General features: G+C 31.6%; 1 protein-coding gene across 3 annotated transcripts in view; it reads left to right on the plus strand.

Moving 5' to 3' along the window:
• LOC130901290 (uncharacterized) overlaps positions 1-25,938 on the plus strand; it is a 164,185-nt gene that overhangs the window by 44,035 nt on the left and 94,212 nt on the right. The window contains exon 1 of one of the 3 annotated variants that reach the window (XM_057812519.1): positions 23,450-23,478. The exons of the other annotated variants lie outside the window; for them this stretch is intronic. The gene's annotated coding sequence lies outside the window, so the exon portion shown is untranslated. Of the gene's footprint in view, positions 1-23,449; positions 23,479-25,938 lie in introns of those variants that run through there. 3 annotated transcript variants of the gene reach the window in all.

Here is a 25,938-nt window from a genome sequence, read left to right on the forward strand (position 1 = left end):
GAGAATGGGAATTGGGACAGAGGATAAATGCCTAACAAATATATTTTTCGCAGACGACCAAGTTGTTATAGGTGGTGAAGATTGGACGACGAATATGCAAAATGGGGTTTGAATATGTTAAAAATAGACGATGTAGGGAATCCAAATACCTAGAAAGCATAATTTCGGAATGTAAATGAATACAGAACGAACAGGATATTGCAGGATATCCAGAACTGAGCATATACGATGAAGAACAGGTCGAGTATACACGACTTCAGAGAGAATACAGACGAAACTGCTCTGGTAGGGACAAGTTATGAGGATGGAACATAACAGATGGCCGAAGAGAGCGGTTGATGTATCAACCGCAGAATAGAAGAAGACGAGAAGACCTTCGAGGACTTGGAAGGAAAGGATTGAACAGACCAGTATACACAGAGCAATCGATATCTCTTGAATTAATGGATATTTAAAATTTGTTATACATCACGTCAGGAATTTTTTCAAAAACTCGAATATAGGCGCAAATTATGAAGGTATGACAAAAATAATTAGATATCATGTATTTTTCGCTGATATTCCGAAAATCATATCAGTTTTTAAATCGCAAGCATGGTTTTCCTGAAAATCCAACTCTAATGAGTTTTCTCGGAATTTCCTTTTTTTTTGAAAACTGACTTTTTGGAATCCTCATATCAAAAAACACCTTTTTGTGAAATTTGATCGAAATCAGAAATTTGTTTTTTCCCAGGTTTACCCTTTGAAATGTGGAATTTTGTTTCAAAAGTTCAAATTTGAAGCTTCATAACTTGCCTTGTATAATTACGAAAAAACCTATATATATATATATATATATATATATATATATATATATATATATATATATATATATATATATATAATTATATCGTTACCATTTTAAAACTGTAGATTCGGAACCAAAAATCAGCATTGGAAGCAGTGCTTGTAGATTTTTGTTTTTCTAGTTTCAAATTTCAAACTTCTAACAAATTGTTTGTTAGACATCAATTTGTTTCGTAAATTTGGTAACATTACTTTCATTTAGTACCCTTCTATTATTTATTAATATCTTCTTTGTTAATATTGTGTAGTTCCGCTTTTGTTTAATAACTAAAAACGATCATCGGGAGTTCTCAAGGAATTTACACAAGCTTGAAGGTATTAGTGGGGTAGATACGCTTTAGTAAACATTCCCACACGTCTATCTTCATTTGTCTTTTACGCTCACTTTGATCCTAAGTAATGACAAAAAGGGCAAATCGGTTGATGTTAATTGTTGTTAATGATAATCTATGAGTATTGAGCAATATTTTGATATAATTTATAGCTTTTCGAGGGTATATAGACACTAATATACTCAAAAGGTTAGATAAGTATGAGTCATGAATCTAAACATCTTATTCTGTTATTTTCCAAGTAAATATTTTGAAAACAAGGATGTATACTCAATTTAATTTAGTTAAGTGTTATCTAGGTTATATGATTTAAAAACGTCTTGCTTTTAAGTGTTGGCTATATTAAACTAGAAAAAAACAAGCGTTTTTTTGCAACAAGCAAGTAGAATTTGTTCACGTAAAAAACATACCGTTTTCTTCTAATGTTTAAAATTTAGAAAAATTCACAATTATTAACATTCTTGACCACTTTCCAAATATGATAAGTACCATATTCCGCTAATGACTTTATTTTTTCAACTGGTTTATAATAACTAGAACGAATACTTTATTTATGGTAACGAAAAAATAATTAAAATGTATATTGAAGGCGTATGTAATCTCTTTTTCGTTTTTTGTAAGATATGTTAGTATACAAGGTGTGAATTGGAAAACGTACGTGTCTTAGTAAGCATGTTAACCTTCTATCAACCGCAATGAACGAACTCTCAAGATCGGGCGCAATGTGCCTATCCGGCAAGGCTCAAAAATGATTATAACCAGTAATTCGCACGACAGTAATGGGTTATTAAAAAACAAGATTGTTGTACTTTGGAGATGAAGATAGACCCATTAATAACTACTAGTTTTAGTTTGATTCGCCATGTGCCATGGAATTTAAAAATCCTAAACACAGGTACACATTTCTCTAAATAAACTTCTTTAATGCAAAGATAATCCTTCCATCCCTGACTGATCGATATCTGACCTAGGAAATTAATGTTCTAATAGAATACAATTAAACTAACCCTCTCCCCAGTGGAGGCGTTTGGAATTAAGGAGAAATTGTTTATGTCTCGATACAGCGAACGCTGACATCTCGGCGAAGCTGCGCCGTTCCAAAGACTTACGTTGCGTTACGTGGTTTCAACTCATTCGTTTATATAGTTTTGTTGATATTTCATAGTAAGTTTAAGTTATCGAACCTTGTTTAATGTGCTACCTCTCCACTACCCTCCACACTAAGACTGAATGCGTGCATCGAGCGGACGTGTGTCGAGCGCACAGATTACATAGGAGGGTGCATCGAGTGCACATTTGCAGCGATATCTTCAATCCCTGTACTTAGCTTGGAATGTTTATTACCGTAAATAAAAGAAGAAAAATTATAAAAGAGTTAACAACAGAGTAACAGAGAGTTGATACTTACTCATCAATAATCATATTCTCCTAACCTAACCTAACCTAAACATTCTTAAATTAAAAAGCTTTTCTGTGGAAAATTCAAAATTCGCAATTTTTAATTATTTTGAACCTAATACCAAAAATGCACTCATTCTTAGAAAAAATAGTTAGTTTGTTTGTCCATCTATAGGACTCACTTCGGCAGATCAAATTTTCTTGTGCGCTCGTCGAACAAACTTTCGGATTCGACATAGGTAGTGTGTGCTAGATGCAAGAAATGTTTTCTAAATGTGCCAGTGCGCTCAATGCACGTGCGCTCCTCGCACCCCACCCCAAGAATAGCACCTATAGGCTGAAAACATGATTTTGCAAGATCTTATTTATTTTCAACAAGATGGAGCTACTTTACTTTACTTCACTTCAGATAGATAGTGGATATATAATTGATTTGCTAGAACATGGACTGGTTCAATAAGAACGGTACAAAATCATCATTATTGCTCGATTTTATTTTTTGAGTAGACTTCAGACTATAGAAAATTATGGATAACATAGATACTAAAACAAGCAATCATTTGCTTTATAAAACTGTCTTTATTAATAACAAACTTTATACCTTTACAACTTTCCACCTTGTATATTATAAGAGAATTATTTAAAAAATGTTTTCAACCTTGTAGAGCTATTTAAGTTTCTTAAATTTATTAATGGATATTTATACCTTATATAGTTACTTTTTATTTGACTATTTTAAAATTTATTTATATAAGTTTCCTATATACTTGTATGAAGAAATTAATGATCTTTTAACTTTAAAATATTCCAGCAAGTTTTGATTCGAAATATACAAAAATATTGGTCGTAAAAGATGTTGCAACATGCATATACAATTTGTTATCCAAAGGTAACCGTAAACTTAAGAAGATTAACATAATGATATTTATTGTAATAGACTTATTCTAATCCTAAAAATTTTTATTTATGATATACAGAAATATTCAGGGATTATAAAATCAACATTTCAAAGAATCATCTGTTTTAAAGGCGTATATACACATTACTCAAGTAAGCACCAAATGAGTTCAAAATTATTTTGCATATCAAAGTTGGCGTATCAGCTGAATCCAAACTCATACAATACCCAGCCAAGAAATATTCATTGGAACAAACAATTTGCTCAATATCGTCATTTATTAATTTCTGTTATTGTTATAACAATTATTTTATTATCAAATTCACAAAAAAATCCTACTAATTAGTGAAGCATTCAATGGGAAAACTAATTAAATTTTTTTTATGATTTGCTAAACCCAGATTTCGATTCACTGATAAATTTGGGATTTGAAAATGAAAAAACGATCTCGATAGTTATTCTGACATCGATAAGTGACATCATGATCGAAAGTCGAAAAGGACATAATGAATTAATAAAGGATTTGATACCTAAAGCGAATGTAATTTAATAATCGTTACGACAAATGGTCAAGAAACGCGTTCATTTTCCTTTTGGAATTTAGTCAATATTTGGGATGAATGTTTTGCTGAATGTTTTGATACTTGGAATGGAAGAGTGGAATTTTTAAAATTAGAAACAAATATTGAAAAATACAAAGAATTTTTTTTCATTTCATTCACATGTTTTTAATAAGCTGGAATCTCTGGAATCGTTGGTAATAATCATACTGAACACACTGTTTAAACCAATTCTCACAATTACACTGTCTGACGCGCGTTTCGATAACCAAGTTATCGTCTTCAGAGACTAATATTAAAAAAATGTATCTAATAATGAATTGTTGGATGTATTTGAGAGCATTGAAATTGCTAAATGTAAGAGTAACTTAAATAGGAGCAAAGGGCCAATTCCTTCCAACCCACTCTATAGCTTAGTAGTCAAGAAATAAATATTAGGATTTCCGCCAAAGAGATTTTCCCGCTGGAATCAATTTTCGCGGAATAAATAGTATAAATAGGTAAGTAAGGTTAATAGGTTTTAGTTTACCTGCGTCAGACAGTGTAATTGTGAGTGTTGGAGTAGTGGTGGTGTAAACAGTGGGTTCAGCACATGTGTTTAGTGAAATATTGCAAAGTCTTATTCAGTTATTTTACAGTTATTTATAAACAAAAATCAAATTGAAAATCTTGGAAATTCACTTTAAGATAGTTTATTTTTCTCAATTACTGAATTTTTATATGTTTCTATAACATTTCTACAATAACTTGCCTTGGTACTTAGTTTTATTTAATAATAAAGGTATTTCTCGTGAAAAAATATTTTCACCATTTCAGCACAACCTTGTGCTTTTTAATTTGACGCCATTTTTTATAAGGATAACAGACAACCGAGGGGTATGGTTCATCACTCTCAATATTTCAATACACCTTGTATAATACATAGTTTTGCTCGAATGCTCAATTTTTTTTCTAATTATATGTATATGAACATACTTTTTAAAATTTGGATGTTTGAAAGGATTTTCAAATGGTCGATTTCTTAACATCCAGATGTATGTCCAAAGTAAACACTATCACAATTAATACAAATAACCTCATATATGACAATGAAACTTCATTTTCTCTGTTTTAGATTTTAGAGTACTGAAATATTTGGATAAAATATATATAGTGTTTGACATTTTGTTGTTTAAGATTTGTTTTGTTTGTTTAATGATTGTAATATTTCGTCGTCTTTCTTTTGAATTTGTTATATATCACTTTTCTAGAATAATTTGTTTATTTTTATGCAGTTGTTGCTTTTCCAATAGCTGTGCATTAAAATAAAGGATCCGGTAAGTCCGTAGCTCTAAATGTCAAACTAATATGGACTGACCTTTTCTAAGATATAGGATGACATTAGTTCAAACATCTTTAAAAAGTTAGTCATATATATCATTCTGTTTCTATGTATTATAGTACGAATTGAACTGTTTTGTCGTAAGAATCGTATTCTTAAGCTCTCCCATTATTGATTTAAATAATATTTCATATGGATGCTCTCACCACACAACCATAAATTTTTGCAAACGTTTTATCATCGAAAAAGTATGTTGAATTGATATCATAATATAATTTTAATAGATGTGTCTCCCTAAAATCTTTTAAATAGATAAAGTCAATCAACCAGTCAAAGAAATACCGTTCAATTAAAATATTATTTTAAACTTATTCATCTCCAGTTGAGATTATAATTACTGCCTTCCTCGAAAATACCATCAAGGTTGTCTTGATGTAAGAAGACACGCTCTGGTCTACATGATACCTCCTAGTGATTATTCCGAGTAAGATTTGGTTTTATTTTAGTTATTTATAGCTTTAATGAGGATAAGCGCCTTTCAATAGATATGGTATGCAATAAATTACTCAAGACGAGCTCTAAATAGACAACTTAAAGAAAAATTTTTAATATTCAGTACTTGTTTTCATAAATTTATTTGCAAGTTGTGATCATGAATCCAATGATTAATCGATTTTGTTATTTAGCTTTATTGTGTAGAAAATCTTTGAATACATCGAATTGCTTCCTTTGCGAACATCGGTTGGTGGTTTATACACAGTGATGCTCATCATCATTGGTAACCATGAGGGTTAAGATATATTCTGATCGATTTAATGAATATTCAAGCTCAACAAATCATGGATTTCTGGTACGGTGGTTTGTCTGACATCCCTATCCCTAACATACTCAACTTGTTCTAAGAATTAAAAAATGTTTCTAAATTAGTTTTAATGATCCAGTAACTAACTTAGAAAGACGAAAATGAAAAATGAATATCAACCTTATATCAGCTAGAGTAAAATCATCTTAATTCTTTAAATATAATCACGTTCCAATTCACTATACCTCACCTTTGTTCTAAAAAACCGTCTCCTTCTAATCTCGTTTCTTCCTCGTATATTAAGTCATCGTTCGTTAAGACTTTATCCAAGAGCTGATGAGTCGACGCTGCTTACCGTGCAGTCTATGCTGATGTACCCTCTGAGAATTTTTGGTAGTTGCTTTTTAACTGTTTTTGAGTTCTCTTCGCCGTATTTGAAGGAAGACATCTTATTACAAAAATCAGTTATAGCAAGTTGTACTGGATAAAAAATAGAATAGTCACAATACATTCTATGAAAGAATAAATTTTGTTTCTTTAATCAAGCGGATGAGTATGGGAACTCACACATTCAGAATAGGTGTGATTGATAAGTTTTTTTCTACATCACCTTAATTAATTCTATAAAGAGATTGAATATTGATTTTTAAGCGATAACCTCATCTTGGCGACTGTCGTAAAAGTTATAATTCAGTTCAGGATTTGGTGGAAGATCTCTCATTGAAAAATGTCACAAAATTGGGTAATTGAACATCTTTCTTCATTTTACCGAATGGCGTAAATGTCATAACCTTGAAGATGAGCATTTCGAGAGAATAATGCTTCTTGAGCAAATGCCTCTAAAACAAGAATTTCTAATTCTTTCTTCTAGAACAGATTGAACTGTTGATTGCTTTCTTTGAAAATGTTAGTTTTATACGGAATTTGAATTTTTATCTCCGATGCATTTTTATTACATGGAAGAAGAATTTTCCACAAAAACTCCATCGTAATTCCCTTCTTTGTTTGTTTTCTCATTGGTCCTACATTTTTCATTACTTTTCAGGTATGCAATTTTTTCCGTCAAAATCTATTATACGAACGTCCCACTTAAATTTATTACCAAAAAAAAAATAAAAACTCACTACTTGAGAACATAAACTTGGTATCAACTACAGTACTATTGTAGATTGGAACAATTATTTGCACTATTCGCCAAACATTGTTGGTAGGGTACCAAAACAACGGGAGGTGTTTTGTGACACTTTCAGAAAATCATATAAATGTTTCTTGTACGCTGTGAAGGACAGATCAGCAGCTTCACCTATTTTAATAGATGTTTCTGAGACACTTATCACGTCCGAAAATAAAACGGAATTAGACATTATTAGCACAAAAGCTGTCAACTACAGCCAAAACCTCATAGATTCATTCTCAATTGATGGACAGTTACTTGTGTGAATATATGTCATTTTAATTTATGTTTTCTTGTGATCAAATTTTGTCTTCATGCAGCACCATTATGTATCAATTGATATATATGTATATATAAGTTTATTGGAAGAAAATAGAGACATATTTTGTTTTTTTTATTTCTACTTTTAATATTTATTCTCCAACAATATCCAAGTGCGATAATCTAGTGCCGGACATGGTGTAGCAGGCCCAGGGGCTGTACTCCGTTATGATCATACGATTTAACTTTATAATAATGTTTAAGCACAAACATGGTGTGGCAATTATGCATCTGCAGGATTGACAAACCACAAAATAGCAGAAACAACCCAATAAGATTTTTTTAGAATAATAACATGGATATAAATTTGAGCGATATTTATAATTCTAATGATACATTTCAATGTAGTGGTTTGGCAACTAATCCGGATACTAATAAAACAAAATAAAAGTAAAATAAAATGAGATCTTAAAACTGAATAAGAAGAAGAAATGGTAGTCTTTGAAAAAATAAAAAAAATAATAGAAGATAAGACCGTATTAGGAACGGGGCAGCACGTGACATCAAGATAAATCCCTCCATAACTGGCGCTGGATAGGCTATGAACATAGAATTCACGAAAATATTATGTCAAAGAAAGTCTATGAGGTTATAATAAACGGAAAGAGCTGAACAGAAGAAATTTATTAAAACTGGAGTGTTGAAGATATTGCTTAAAGGCCGCTTGGCATAATGCAATACAACGTGCAAGAAAGTTCATGCAAGTCTCTATAAACAGTATAAGTAAACAAATTCCTAACCTCAAATTTTATCCAATATTTTGTACTACCTAGTTTAATAATGAAAATACCAAAAGTAACTAGATTGCAACTTGCACGCAATAAAAATGGCACAAAACCGATAATGTCAAGATCTTGCATGAAACAATTAGATGAACTTCATCTGCGCATGCTTTTGATCAATAAATATTGCGTCTTGCATTACATTGCACGTTGTATTGCATCAAGTCAAGCGGCTTAAAGGAAATAAACCGAGTTCGATACTATATTAGCTGTACATTGCTAAACGCACAAAAACATGATACATTAAAAAAATATTCATTGCAAAAAACCGAACGTTCAGACTGCAGGTGCGCTTCATAACAATTGATCTAATAAAGACGTTATTCGAAAATTATCAGTAGTGTAAATGTATGTTATGTAGAACAAATGAGTGGACAGTTTTTTACTGAGTTTTCACTAACCTCAAAAAAATAAAACCAAACTTTTTATTTTGTCCTGACAGTTTTACTACTGTGCATATGCAAAACCATTGTAATATCTATTTAATCTCTCGTGGTAGTTTTCTGATGATATGGAAAACTGGATGGGTTTTTCCGTTTTTCGAAAGACTATCGCCTCATCATAATTATATCAAGCTTCTCTAAAACATTTGGAACTTTAGTTTACGACGTTGTTTTCCATGACATGAATCCATCCATATATAATGATCAGTATGATTTAATCCTGGTTAAACTTCTAATTTAATATAAGTTACCACAGTCATGTTGATGTCATCTATACATGATCGCTTAGGTCATGGCATTCTCCTCACACGCTGTCCAGCATTGGTTTAACTGATTCATTGACCAATTTTTTCATGGATAGAAAGCTTACAATTACTTACCTTGGTTTTAAATCCATAGAAATTAACACATCTATGCGCCTCGAGGATGAGTTCTTGGGCTGTTATTATTTCTAATATTTATAAATGACATTGGTTGAGGCTACATTCAAATATTCTCGTTTATGTAGAAAATTTAAAACTTTCGCTATTAAACATTGGTGATTGTCACTTACATCAATCTGACATAGATACAATTTGTGTGGGGTGCGTAAAAATGAACATTTCAAAATTTAATTCCTTTTCTTTCACGAAAAAACTTAAATTCATTTTGATTATCGCATTTCTAATAATGAGCTTAATAGATCTGCAGCATTTAAAGATCTTGGTATTACTGAAGTCTGTCGAGCATATTAATATTTATTTTGTTTTCCAATTGCAACAAGGAATGTACTTAGTTTGCACTTTTATATAGAATGAATAAATATCATTGTCATATTGAAAACTTTTCGCAATACTATTTCCAACATAAGAAATTTCTTACTGTTTTATAATTTTAATAAAGTTGTACATAGAAAATAAACAAAAATCCAGAACATTTAATCGAATAAATTAGTTATTATTATTTTATTGAATTATTTTAGCATAAATCAAAACATTGAAAAATTGTGTGCTGTATATATAAATCTTTGTTTTGGAAACTATTTTGGTAAATTTCTATTTTTATTTACTGATACTATTATTCTCTATACATTCGACGGTTTTCGTACAATATTACATCTAGGATCTTTTTGAAGCCGCTATTTATAATCTAAAAATAATATCGATCGAGGTCAATACAAAATTTCAATCAGATTGCGATTTTAAAATTATTCCCAGAAAGCTTTAGTTTATTTTCACAACGTACCGGATATGAAATATGAACACAAATCATACAAGATGTCATTATTAAAATAAAAATTTATTTATAACACACCAAGTGAAATAAACATATTCACGTTCGAGCTATAAAAGCTATAGTTATAACAAAAATATAAGTATAATTGTTATTTCTAATATTATTTCAGATTGATTTATTTCTTAAATTATAAATAAATTTGAAAACCAAATTAGATCCTGTAGGTTTTTTGTTTTAATTTTCACAACTTTTTCATACAAATGACTAAACTACTAAATTTAGATAGAAATAAACGTCCAAGAAAAAGAATCTGTTATCTTTCTACCTAAGAAAATATCTATCTATCTTTCGACATAGTCATCAAAGAAATTGAAATACCTCCATCATATAATTCTGCCGCATGTGATCTCAGCTATGGAGTGACACGTATCTGCAGATCCCCATCATCGTCCTTAAATCGAATATTGCCTGGTTCTTGCAAATAAGTAAAAATACCTACGTGCAAGATTGAGACTATAGGAAATTGAAAGCTGAGGTAAAGACAAATAATGTGGTACATGAATAAAATTTTGAACGAATGTTTAGCGCTATTCTTAAATGGTTGCGCAATGTTTCAACGTACTACTCATAATTTATTACTACGGCATGTTCATGAAATCAATCAGAAGCATACCTTAACCATTCCAGTAGGCAAGTGTTACTCTATACAACGAATTTTTTTAGTTAAAATTTTTAGTTAGTACCTCTACATATGAATTTTTGTCGATCCTAGTAACAAAATCATCTTGATGTAACGATTTTCTTATTCAAAACCTGAATATAGTGAAATTAACTGCTAATTTATTAAACAGTCCGCGTCTTTCCTTTCATATAATGAAAGCAAAAAACATAAAATGATCTCAACACGTGTCCAGATATCGTATTATGGAAAATAGAATGTGAATTTTATTCTATTTTTATATATTTCATAATGCAGTATCAGCAGATTAAACATTGACCAACGTTGTCTTTGTACCTTGATATAACGAACTCACTATAACGTACGAGGTGTGGCTATTAAATAACAAGACTGCGCGCCTAGAGGGTGCTCTAGACGGGTAGGGTAAAAAACGAGTAGTAAGCGCTTTTGTGAAACCCCAACAGTGACCAAAATCAACCAAATTGTACGTGCAGATCGTCGAAGGAGCATTCGGATGATTGCCGAAGCTGTAAACGCCGATAAAGAAACGGTTAGAAAAATTTTACACGAGGAATCACACATGACAAAAGTCTGTGCGAAGTTGGTGCCAAAAAATCAGACTCCTGAGCACAAGATCTTGTGTCAACGGGTCTGCCCAGATTTCCTTGAAAGGTTAGAAAAATATCTGCTTTGAAAAGGACCCGATTTGAGTCGTTGGAATCGGTAAAGCAAAAAACGGCAGAGCTTCTAAAGGTACTCATTAAAGAAGACTTCCAGCATTCATTCAATCAATGGAAAAAACGTACGGAAATGTGTATAGCGAGGGGAGGGGAGTATATTGAAGGGGAGCATTCGAATGTGGAATAATTTTTATAATAAAACCCTTTTTCGTTACGAGTCTAGTTATTTAATAGCCAGACCTCGTAATCCTTGATGTAATAAATTTTTTGTTCAATCCCTCGTTATATTAAAGTTTTTTTCTTTCCCTTTTTTTCCTTTTAAGGGAAAGTATACATAGCTGAGCCTAAGAAGATATCACTCTACAAGTTATTGAGTTTGTAGTTTTAATAAAGCACAAAGTTTAATTTTGAGATTCTAAACAAATATTCATGCTACTAATTATAAGATTTATCCAAAAAAATTCCAACAATTCCACAGATCGATTTTAACATTTTACAAAAAATCAAATATCTAGTTAAAAAATTATATTGTTGTAGGATATTATCTCGTAGAATGACCTCAATTTGCAGTATAATTTCAAAGTCGTCAAATAGCCCATTTGAATTTTGAAGAAATCGTCTTCTCCTTATAAATATAATTAATGTACGCCTGAAGCCATTTACACAGGTGTTTAAATGTGATACAGGTGTATTTAATTATACATCAAACAATGTCATTAACGTTTCCAATTTTTCCGAATAATGATAAAAAATTTCATATCTTCATTCTTGAGTTATAAAGCATCATCAAGGAAATATTTTTTATATATAACAGAAGCAAGATTACCAAAGAAACTAATGAGATGAATAACACCAATAAACCGAAAAAAAGGAAGACCAATAGCATTAATTTTTCAATGTAAATTTGATTCAGAATATATGATCAAAGAGAACGTCTGATGAAGAAAAGACTAAACCAGAAGACACCCAATATTTTTAAGAACAAAAAACAGTCTTAAAGGTCTAAAGAAACTTTACATGGACTATTAATTTAATATATTACCAATGCAAGTTTCAATTAAACTTTGAGATTTGAGACAACGCGCATTTTTAGTACCATTATCTTGTACGAAACATATTTCGATCTAAATGGATGTATTATTATCAATATTGTCTGTAAGTGCAGTATATTTCTTACGTTCATTTTCAGCCCCCATTTTCGGTATTCTTTCGTTAGCGCGTGTGCGATGTATTCTAAGTCACCTCTATCGTTTGCACATATTATCTGATCATCTGCAAACTGGAGGGTGTATAACAAGGTGCCATCCTCGATTCATATCCCCATTTCTTTGCATTTCTTCATCCAAGCTGTTAAAGCTTGTGAAACATGTATTTTGAGAAGTGTTTAGTAGATGCAGCACCTTTACTTAGTGTAGACTTCCTATTTTTAATACTTTCGGATTGCCTTTGTGAGGGTATGAATGATGTTGGTATTCTCAAGAGCTTCCCACGAGTTAAATAGTATGGCACAAATAATTGCATATGCTTGATTGAAATACAAAGTCTTATAAACGGTTAACAATTTTGTAGCTATGTTGGATGGATCTTTAAAAATGTTCACAAACTATTACCAAAGCATAACCTCGATGTAGTAGCTCCTACTAAAAAAATATATTAGTAAATGTTCTGGAAAATCTTCCGGCGTTGCAAGTTGTGTCTTCCAATATGATCAAGAATTCTAGCGACAGAGTAAGCAGTGGGTTGAATAGGTCAGTCAAAAGTCAGAATTCCGCGATAGCAAATAAAGACTATTCTTCTTTGATATCCAGGGTTTAATCCACAAAGAGTGGGTACCTCAATGCCAAATAGTGACTGAGGCCTTCTCAAGCGTATGCGTATGTGTTTGGCTAGAGCTGAGACACGGGTGAATTCTTCACCATGACCATGCCCCAGCGATATGAATTAAGCAGTTTCTAGCCAATAGATACGTTGCAACGCTACCATACCTCCGTATAGCCCCGGATGTATGTATGTGTATATCCCACTCTTTTTGGAAAGTTAAGATTGTGGGTTGGTTGCAGCTGCCAGAGATCTTTGTCTTCTATTTAATACGCTCCCAGGTGTAGTACCATGGAGTTCCGTAGTGCCTCACACCTTGTGAGAGAATGTGGATAGAGGTTTCGTGCTTTGCGTAACAGAATCTTCACGCTACAGTATCTGCTAAGTCTAACATGTCTAAGAAGATTCCTTTTAGTATACGTAGGCTTCTCTTACTTAGATTAATACATTCAGGAGATATTCTATGGTTATAGTTTCCCAGGAGAGTCTTTATTTGCCTAAGCCCCTGTAGATTATTCCAGTAACTGGTTTCGCCCATATCTACCTTTTTTCCAATGCTTTCTGATTTGTAGCTGATATCAAAAAATGTGTTCAGGTCCTATGTCTTGCTTCCATTGCTCCCGTACTTGTGGCTATTTCCTAAAATAAAATGCCGATTAAAGGGAATAGTATGAGTTGAAATGACTGTTTAATAAGTACTACTTTATCTAGATAGAACTTTATAATCAAATTCTATTTACTTAATTACAACGCGACGTTTCTTTGAATGGTATTAAATTTGTATACGATAACTAAAAAATAAACTATCATCGTGATGAATTTCAGCTTCCAACTGGTTACGAACTTCCATTAAAAACTTACACGATGTAATAATAAAAGCCGAAACGTACATTATTTTTAAAAAGAGACTAGAGCACGAGCTTCAATATATGCCGCGGGCCTCATACTTGGGGCCACTGCGGTCTGAGTTCATTCAACTCCTGAAGATCCTTATTTAAGACATACATGGAAAATCATCATTGCCTAACGTTATCCTATTAAACTTGTTTGTTGATGGTAAATTAATATTCATGAAATTAACATTCTAATCTTAGTGAAAGAGTAGTGAAAAAAATTTTTATCAAAATGTTTATAGAATTACCTTCATTAATTGCGTTTCTTAGTTGGAAATTTATATTTTTCAATAAAACTCTGTATACAGATAGATCATTATAATTGGGGGATTGTTAATTCATAAAAGATCTTTTTTTTCTAATGACCACTTATTCCATTAATTTTTGAATTTTGTTTAATAAACCAACATTTACGAAACCGGTTTCACAAAGTGGTTTTTTGTCGTCTTAAACATATTGTGTTTAGCCAAGTATTATTTAAATAAAAAAGTACTGAATATTATTACAATACCTATATTCTTACTAGTCGCTACTCTACAATCCATAGAGGACTTTTTCCTCCTTTATCACACAACTTTATTTAGCCCGATTCCCGGCCTTGTTTTTTCCAATTTTCAACTGTCATTTATTCTCTTTAATTCTGCTCTAACTCTTTTCTGAGGGAGGTGTCCCATCCATTTTTTTACTTCTAATATTTTTCTATATATCTTTGTTGCTGTTTCTTCATTTAATTGCTACATATGTCCGAGCCTCTGTATTTGCTTAGTTTCTATAACGTATTATTTTTTCGTTTGTAAATATTACTCAACTTCAACTTTCTTTTAACTATCCAAATGAATTCATACTTCATTGGTCCATTTATTTTTCTCAAAATTCGTCCAAATTTCAGCTGCATAAATGAAAATAGATCTAGTTATTTTTTATTTATTAAATCTTGGTGATTTTAGATCTCTTTTAATAGAAACTTAGTTTGTAAAAACAAATAAAAATTTATCAATTTATATTTCGGTTTTTATCAAAATAGGACTTTGACAATTTACATAATTATATTATGTTAATTAACAGATATATTTTATAACTTTCTTAACTGTAGTGAGGATTAAACAACCTAATCATTGAAAAATAATATCGACTGCTAGCTGCCACCCTAACTTTTATTTCCAGATTTAATTCAATTCTTTTAGTAACTACCACATATCAGCAATCATCAAGGGACTATTAAAGAAACACTCAACGTTTCAGAGTTTTGGCGTTAATCAAAGCTACCAACTGTTTCACAAAACGTAATCCAATATAATTTATGTATTGTTAAACGAGGTATATCCACGAAGTAATTTCTTTTGAGTTATATGTATAAAAAACAGATATAAAGAAATGTTAATTTATTTGTCTATGCAGCGTTTTTGTATGTCTTCATAGAAGGTTGCCGCTCTTCTTTTCAACCATGTGTAACATGCTCTTTCTGCCTGTTATCTTCGTGGAAACCTTGATCACCAAGGAAATATTTCCCAAGTGTTTTAGAAGCGATAAAATTCGCTGGAAGCGAGGTCTGCGCTGTACACAGGATAACAGCACGGAGGTTAATCAAACACGTTCCACTCAAATTCCTGTATAAGTATTGTTGTGACGTTCGAAGTGTGAGGAAGACAACACCTTTAGACAGTAATTCTGGACGCTTGTTCTGTATTACTCCTCGCAATTTCTTAATGGTCTCGCACTGAACATGTGAATTGATTGTTTGACTCCGTGGAAAGAAATCAAGCAGTAAAATGCTTTTCTATCCCAAAAAGCCTGCGTTTTGTGGGGTTAAGATTTGCTTAGGCTTAAGTTTCGTTGGTGCCTCCATTCCATTGATTGCCGTAAAGTTTCTGGGGTGTCGTAAGATAAGTTTCAACCCCTGTGACTACTAAGTTTTTTTGTCGATTTCTGTTGATTCCTTATATAAATATATGTGTGTGTGAGAAATGATATTCTCACAGTTTGAACAATATGAAGTTTTTAAACCCTATGAGAAATACGTTAAAAGTTTTCCTTTTCAAATTTTTCCAATTACTGTTTAATAATATTCTGTTTTGAAATATTGAGATTTTTAAAATTTTTAACAACAAATTTTCAAGCAACAAAAAATGCAATTTATGATATATTCTGAGTAAAATCACAAGTATGATTTTATTAGATTCGTGTTTAAAATAAGGTAAAAAATATTAACAGTAAATTTCTAAGCATATTGTGAAAACTAGCTTCTTAGCATTCACTTTACTTAGCATAAACTGAAAATGATTTTTAATTCTATTTAGTCTATTACCTATAAATAAAAAATTTTATAATTGTATCAAAGCACAAGTGTCCAAATAAAAAAAAATATTATACGTCTCTCGACGTAATATGTATTGCATGTTCTCTGTGTTTTGAAATTTGCTTGTATTGATACGCATAATACTATTCTCCAGTCATGTTGTGTAAATAACCATTTATATTTAATTTGTATTATACTGATAATTGAATAATTACTTTCATTCTTAGGCATTAGGTAATTTAATTTAATTATTGCGTTTTCGAAAATCTTATCATAGGAGATTCGTGAATCTCCTTAGGAAACATGAAAACATTGCATAATTATTAATTATTTCTATTTAGTTTTTGGAAAAAATACGTTGACATCGATGAAGTTGCAAAATGTTTACGTTTTGCAATATAAAATATAGCGTATACGTGCATAAAAAGAAAAACATATTTCGAAAAGAATTCGCTTACCATAATGATCTTATTGTTTTATATAATAAAGAAACACAACCAAGGAAATGAAAATTATTCCAATTATTTATATGTACATAAAAAAATGTGCTAATAAATAAAAATAAGGGTAAAACCCCCAACCTTTGGCACTTTAAGGTGATACAGCCAAATAAAACCATTTATTTATTAATATACCGTTTTAAACAATAATTGTAAGAGTTTATCACAATCAGAAATGTTAGTTCTTCATGGTTCTACTGAATTTTTTCCTTAATTAAATTTTTGTTTCAACTTTTACTCTACTTCTTCCAGTTATTGGCACACATTTACCAATACTGTATCATTTTAAACGAGCGGAAAATCCCCAAAAAGACTATTTTGTAAAGTATCAAAAGCAAAGCATTATCTGGGAAATTTTGGGAGAAAATTTTCATGGTATTATGACTTCGCACATTGAAATGAAAAAGTTGAGTGACCAAGTTTTTAATTATCCATCACTACATATACAGTCTAAAAGTACATAGTTTAAGGAAGTTTTTCACAAAAATCCAGCCCCTAATATCTATTAGAAAAAAATATATTTTTATAAAAAATGTAACGCTTGCCTCTTATTATTATCATTTGGCAAAAATTTTACAAAATTTCCCGATTCGAACAGCTTTTGATACTTTACGAAATAGTTGAGGAATATTTTATTAAATTTTCATAAGAAATATGGATTTTTCGCTGACTTGTCGCGAGTTGGACCCAAAAAATGATGACTCTATGTTTATCGAAAATACTTAAATAATACTTAAAATTCTATTTTGACAAGGTTCCCCCAAATTTAATTAAAAGCAAATTTCATATTCGGCGTAACATGCTATTCGATTTGTTACGTTTTTCTTCAAACATTTTGAATATTCCTTTGTTCACGTGACACACTTCGGATTTATTAATTTTCTAACTTTATACTTTTTGAAGAAATTAATTTATCGACCTCCCACTCTATTCGAAAAATTTAATAAAACCTCGAAATTGATTCGAATTCTTCCTCTACCCATCTAAACTTCAAGCAAAAGGAAATTTTTTATAAATTTGTGGTAATTTTATTCTTTATATTCGTTGTTCTACAGCTGCCAGGTTGGGAGTTTCCACAAAAATCACCAGGCTACAAACTCAACCTCAGCTCTAATATCTGGGAACCCAGTTGAGAGCTGCAACCATCCCGGATTTCCATAGATAACTCCCAGGTTTATCTTTAATATTAAGACGACGAGTTGTTTCCAATTTATAACTGCTTCTATTCGTTGTGCTCTTTTGGATACGCAGTTAATGCGAATTTATTATTTTTTCAATAAATTTATTTATTGCTGAAACTTTTTTTATTATTCTTAGCAATAAATATTAATTTGTATAATCGTGTCTGGGAATAGTTTTAGATTGTTTAATTTTTTTTTTAATTTAATTCATAAGACGTTTCCAGCTTTTCCGCCTTTTTTATTAATTTTTGACGTTGTTTGTTAAGAAGCTGGTGGCGTCCAATTTAATATTAATTATTCACCTCATGTGAGTACCAGTTTTACATACTTTAACTGAGGCCGAATACCACTTCCTGAGGAAGAGTCTCCTGTCGGGGATTTAAGGTTTCAAAATTGCCGTCCAACGATTCAGACACCTTCAGAAAACATGTAGTTCGATCATTATTAGCTATTAGTACGAATCTGGACACTAGTATGCATTCTTGGGGGTGGTTGCCGCTCGCCTATTTTGAGGCGATTAGCAAGTGAGTAGGCACCTATCTAAGATTTTTCTATCAAAATAGAAACTAATCTTATTTAAAAACATGTTAAGATATAAAAAGAGTTTATTGAATTTAAATACTATCGAAATTACGGTACTTGAGTTAAATTATGTAAAATACACTTATAAAAAGTAGAAACTATAAAAATTATGTAATTTTGTATTATGTATCTTGCATGTTCGACTTGAAATGAAATTTTCTTTGTTTGTCTTATTTTCCTTAAGGTATATCACGTGGTGAGTTCTTTGGTATTTTTTGCATCCCATCCCTATTTTTGATAAGTAGATTTTTTTGTACATGTACAACAAAGTCCTCTGCGTTTAATGATGTTATATTTGGGTAAATATTAATCATTCTCGTCATCACAAACTTCTAACATGCTGCTCAACAGTCCAGTTGGGGCAGTCTTCAATACATTGTTCCTCCATTTCTTCAACCTCTCGATTTCTAATTAAATGACGGAATGTTTCACGATTAAGATTTAATATCATTACTAATTCTTTTGCATCTACATACTTCATACCAAGGCATTTTGTATAATCAATCGCACTCAACATCTAACGGATATACTCCATACATCCAAGAACAATAGTTTCAATCTTTAGTTGAGCACTAGCCTCCCTGTATTTCAGTCAATACACAAAATGAATTTTTAAGGCGCCATCAAGTACTCCTCTCCAAATATTCTTTAGTGGATGAAAACTCTAGACATGTGCTGGTTGAAGAATTCTAGTGGAATTTGGTATATATAATATCCAAATCAGTGCAAAGTTGCTTTGTTAGTAGGTCAAATGTATCTTACGTTCGTTTACTTTTTAAACCTACTCAATAAAAATTTCAGATTTCATCCATCCATTATCGCTCATTTCTATACTTCAGTCATCAGTAACACTTTCTAACATTGTCTTGGGTAACCTTTTGTTTGGGAATATTACTAAAAGCGGAATAATAATTCCTGAAACCGAAAAAGTAAATATGACTGTTAAATTCTGTTTAACTTCACACATTTCAACCTCGTACGCATTTTTTTCCTTTGGCTGCAACACCTTTGCCCAACTTGGGATAAAAATTAACACAGGTTTCGCCCTCGTTAAAATGGGATCTTCAAGATTTGAACTGTAACCCTTTGTATCGAAACTGTACCAATGGTCCCAAGGGCAGTTATCCTTGAAAGGGTTATGTCTTTAGTTCATATACATGGAAGTTTTAACAAACATATAGATATCTATTTTTCTTGTAGGAAAACCTTTCCTGTGGCATTCTAGTATCCATTCTACAAATTAGTTTTATTCGTATTTTGTTAAGTAGGTACGCCTTCCAAGCTCAGTTTTTGAAAATTTTGATTCCATTCTAAAATGAAGAGTGGATTGCAGAATCTCAAACTTGTTTGCTACAGTTTTCTTAGGAATTCCAGAATTTATTTCAAGTAAAGCTCTTTGAAGCGTAACTTCGGAATAGGTCTTAACAAAGTTTTTGTTTGATTTGTCTTTGGCATCTGGAAATAAATACGCATAATATATCTTACATCCCAAGGTTGGTATAGAAAATTGCCAAAAAATTATATATTTTTTGGCAATATATTTTTCTTAATTTTTGGTTAGTGCCGATATTTGGAAGAATTTAGCAAGTTTGTACCCTGAAATGGAAATGTTTTGAATATGAAATATGAATATGAAGTAGCCCCAAACTACTATATACTAAATACGTACTATGTACTAAATAAATATTAATGGTCTTTGAAAAAAGATCTTACTTTCCGCTCCAGTCCTTCATAATGAGAAACACAACAAATTTACATTTACTGACAAATCAACATTCACTAATTAATTCTATTCGGCCATTTGTCAAGGAAGGTCATGGTATTAAGTTTAAGATTAAAGATCATTCGAGTAGCGGAATGACGATAGAAACTCGTAATTCTAGAAAAATATTGAAGAAGTGCCAATCATTGGCAGATTGAGAGATTTTGGGGGTTTTACCCTATGTATTAATGATAACAATATAAGAATAGTAAATTATTAGATATAATTTTCCAGCTGTTTTTTGTGAATATAATTGTGTCTTGACGGCGCTTATTTATATAAAAAATCTTCCATTAGCAATAAACTCCAAGAGATAGATTAATAGCTTACCTTCTTTTTAATATCAATGACCCACTTAAATAACAATTGAGGACTCCGCAGCAAGAATGACGCAGCTCCATAAAAGTCGATTTTGAGAAAATAAAAAAAAACTTTTATACGCCATAGTTTATTAGATACCACTTTTACGTTTTAAACTGCCAAAAGCACATACCTTAACAATTACAAATACCGAAAATCTTCTAACAATATAATATTTTAAAGCAAATAAAAAGTTGTTTTTTAATGGATCTACGTCATTCTTGCACCAAAACTTCAAAAAGTGTGCGTGTCTGCAATAATGAAAGAGCTAAAATTACATTTGAACGCAAAATTTGTATATATTTATTACATAAACTTTATTCAATGTTACTCATTAAACAAAAACAATAATAATAAGTCATAGAATCTAATACTATTCAATAGTTTCTTCGTCGTTGGTCATTTCGACGTCACTACGTATGTTCCCCTGAGCAAAAGTTAATTTTTCATAGTAAGATAGGTCGTTTTTTGGCACGTATTGATTTGCTAGCACCATCACGTTGTCATATTTTACTTTTTTCAATGGCAATTTTTCTTTATACAGTTGATTTGGTGCCGTATTGGTATCTAACGGAGAACGTTGAATATTGAATGTACTATAGATAGGTACATTACAAGACTCGCTGCACTGGATTCCACTGTTTGCTTCATATAAAATCAGTTTGTATTTGCTTATCGCAAATTTCTGTCTATGCTGGTTGATGACTGTTTTCTTAAAATGTGGCTTTAAATAATTTACGAAAATAATAACGAAATATTAAAATTAGCCTTGAAATATCTAAAGTAGAAGTCGTAAGTCACTTTCGGACGGAAAAGATGTTTTTTATCTTTTAGGCCATATATATCAAACATATCTTTTTCATATTTTTCTAGATATAATTCATACAGCTTCTTGACATTTAATTCCGGTGAAAGATACATTTTATTATTATTTTTTTGACGACTGTAATGAGACGATCTCTTGGGAAAACTGCGAATATGGCTATCTACTCGCTCAACGATTTCTGGGAGGATCATGTTGGGTCTAGTATGATGCTTTCCTCGACCATCCTTAGGAGATGTGATAGCGTCGTTAGATTTTAAGAAAGCTGACAAGCGATCAATTCTTTTAGATGATATACCATGAACCGCACCAAATGCTTTTTTGCATACTCGGTGGGATTTTGAACCAATACGAATCTGGAATTTAAAAAAATGGATTATTTCAGAAAATAAATTGAAAGGTGAGTAAGTACTTACCATGTATTTATGGGAAACGTTTCGTTGCCGACCATTTCCTGTCTTAGGACGTTTTCTGGTTACTTCTGACGTACTTATTAGGCCTACAAGGTAAGTATCCTGCATTACTTTCTCGCCAATTTCATTAAATTTATTTGAGATCTGCGTTCTCTCCTGTTCATTAAAGTTTTCGAAACATTTAAATTTGCATTTACAGTCTTCGCCAACCACTCTAGGACCGACCATTTTGTTCACACTATTAAGATGTCTTGCTCCAGTAGCCAAAAGTTTCTTTTTCTTATTTCGAACCCACTGCGATTCATTTACAGACTTCCTGTTTGTTTTTCTAACCTCCAAACTATCACTATCACTACTTGATGTGCTACTGTCGGCTGTATCTGCCACATATTCATCACTGGAACCACCACTAAAAGGTTCAGGTTCACTGTCCAATTCCTCTAACATATTACACTTGTTATAAACTCAAAAATAACAACTAAGAATATTATAGCAAAGGTAGAAAACTAACGCAAACTACTAAAATATCTAATAAACGTCAACACAAAATGCGATGCGCGTTTGGGGCAAGAGCGACGTAGCTCCGGAGCTACGTTTTTCTTGCTCCAAACACAGTATGACGCATCTCCATTATTACATGCTTTAGTATACCCAATCACCATAGCTGCGTCAATCTTGCACCAAACGATAGCTAATATTTTGATCATTGTAAACAGCGCATAACCCCGATTTTCGTTAAAACTGGAGCTGCGTCGTTCTTGCTGCAAAGTCCTCAATTGTCGTAATTTAGTGCATCATGACCATGTTTCGTCGAGAAATAGAATGATCTAATGGAATATTTGAATCATGATTCGGTATGTCCGCACTCCAATAACTAATCTGCTAATTTTTGCTGTATAGCATTCAATGTTGCTTTTTATGAATATTTTAAACTTATCCCTTCCCCTATGTTTTCATTATCAGATTGCTGATTATTTTCATTTTGTAAACAAAATATAATGAAAATAAATTGTTGTAGGTCCAAGTCTTAAATTCATATCTGATTATATTCTCACTTGCATATACTATTATTAATTATACAGGAGGGACTGGATAAGAAATTAGAGAATACGGGAGGTAATAAAAGTCGGACACACATTAATCGAAAACAACAAAGCTAAAGAACTAATCCTGTATGGTCATGTACAAAGAATACCTAAACAGGTCCTAAAGTAGACAGTACAAGGAAAAAGGAGAAGAGGAAAACTACGGAGAAGCTAGAGAAACTACAGCGGAAGGAAATGCAGGAGACAGAACAAACAGAAAACATATGGCAGTATAGAAATAGATGACGGATAGAAATGGGAAGATGTTGAAGAGTATATAGAATAATTCTTGATGTTATTGTCCTTCCTAGTATGTAAGTCCGAATAGTATTGTAGATTGAGGACTCAAAACAAAATGGTTTTTTAAAATGTCAACGTTTCGATCTTTTATTTGATTTTTATCTAGGTTAAAAATATATGGTACATTATAAATCAAACGTTGAGGAAGATAAACAAGTAGTAAGAAGGCGACCGAAAAGTGAATAATCATCAAATTAGTTTTCCAAATCTTCAGCATTAGGCCGTCTACTCAACTTTTATTCGAGCCATCCTTGGAGACATAAATAAAAGGACTTATACACAGGGTTCCACGTCTAAGAAGTCCTGACTTCTATAGTGATAATATTAATAAAAGTTATAAATGCGTGCAATCACATCAGACTCGTAATACAGGTACTTTAAAACGAAAGTTGAATGTATTATAAAGTTCCTTACATTAGATGATTGTCGGAAAAACTTGGAAACTGTGACAATTATGAGCTGATATTCTACCCAATAAACAAAGTAGGCAACTTATTCATACATATCAAAGACAAAACGCCTAAACTCCGGAATTCCAATGTGATTTATAAAATAAATTGTTTAGACTGCAATAAGAGTTACATCGGTATGACTAAACAGTACTTGAAATTCAGAATATACTAGCATTAATATGTTTATCTTTCTCAACGTTTCAGTTATAATGTACCATATATATAAGCCTTGATAAAGATTGAATAAAAGTTTGAAACATTGGCATTTAAAAAACATTTAGACATTTTTATATTGAGTCCTCAACCCACAACACAATTCGAAAGTATATAGTATCATTATGATAAGAATATAACGACTATGATTTATGATTATTTCGTACCTAATCCCTCAAAATCGCGATGCCAACGATAAAAGGACATATTTTATTATTCATCTGGTTGTAACCATGACAAAGGAATGACACTGTTTCTTACAGTGTAGTGAAACGTCTTATGAGACCAGGAAAAAAATACACGTGAATATATATTCATCGACCTACCAGAACATATTATCATCACTCTTGAATAAACTCTTAAAATGGAATACAAGACACAACCAGATTGTATAAATCACTCGATACTTACAAAATATCATATCACGAACATCATTTCGATGTTTAGCGACTGTGAGTAAATTAAAGTGGACTACATTATTTTGAAACAAGTTTGTGTCAAAGTCTGTGAGAACGATCATTTACAACTACTTCGGTCGCATACAGGGTGTGTTGTGAACGAGTTTCCGAGTTTCACCTATGTATGCGTAACGAAGAATATCACTGGGTCCGTTAAGTGACTTCGAGGCCTAAATTAGTACATGATATCAAGAAAAACTTGATTATCCTGACTTTGGAAACAACATAGTGGTAAATATTTCGAAAATTTTTGTTGAGAATTTCTCTTGAAAAAGTTTTGTATGGAAATAAAACCATTTACCTCCAATGTATATTTTTATTATTTAAAATTTTATATAACAATATATGAAACACCGTATACATACAGGTGTTTAAGACTGCTAAAACATCAAAGAAAAATAAGTTATTAGAAAAAAAACACACATGTACAGCCAATTATCGTTTTTTTTTTAATTTGTGCAAGATTAATTTTTTAGCAATTTTTCAATTTTAAACCATGATAAAAATATCTCGCATTTTTACAAAGTGAGCGACCACGAGAGTGTGATTGATTGCCTCGTTCTCTTACCTTCTTTGACTTGCATTCGAGGCAAGAAGATACGAGCGCACTGACCACACTCTTGCAGTCGTCTTTCCTAGTGTTGCTTCGTGAAGAGTCCGAGCTGGACTTTATCTCCAACGTTTATTCTTGTATCGTCTAAATAGCAGACTGTTTCGATTTGTTTATGAAACTTTACCATTTTATGGACGTAGTTTCATTGTAAAGGTAAAGTTTGTGTCTAATTTCATTCTTTTTATATAAATTTGTAGTTTCTGGATTCGATATTTCATCTGTTTTAGATGCAAACTCCTTGCACAAACGAAAAACACAGCGGCTGAAAACTGCACGTTGTAATATACTTTGAAGAATTATTTTCTTTTATAAATGTTTTAATAGTAAATTAAAAAAGATTGTTTCGTATAATAAGTGGTTTGATAATTCGATATTAATGAATTGATATGGATTTTAAAAATTCCCAAACAGAAATTTGTGTAAGGTATTTTCTTATTTTGAATTGAATCGTAACAGGTGGGCCAGAAAGGTGTACGATTTAACACTCTTGCGTTTGAACGTTATGACAGGAAGTTGCGCGAGTGGTGGGGATGAGTAGCTCGGATCTCGGAAATTTAGTCGCGATGGATCAACAAGAACAGAAGCACAATTCAACAAGTTACAGATTAAGTTCAACGTAATACTGGTCTAACAACTCGCAATCGATCAGCCGAGTTTGTGGTATCCAGAATATCTTTGCATCGCATTTTGTCGAAATTACACCCATATAAAATTCAACTTGTGCAGAAATTACAGCCA

Source organism: Diorhabda carinulata, chromosome X (genome assembly GCF_026250575.1).
Source record: "Diorhabda carinulata isolate Delta chromosome X, icDioCari1.1, whole genome shotgun sequence".
NCBI classification, from domain to species: Eukaryota; Metazoa; Arthropoda; class Insecta; order Coleoptera; family Chrysomelidae; genus Diorhabda; species Diorhabda carinulata.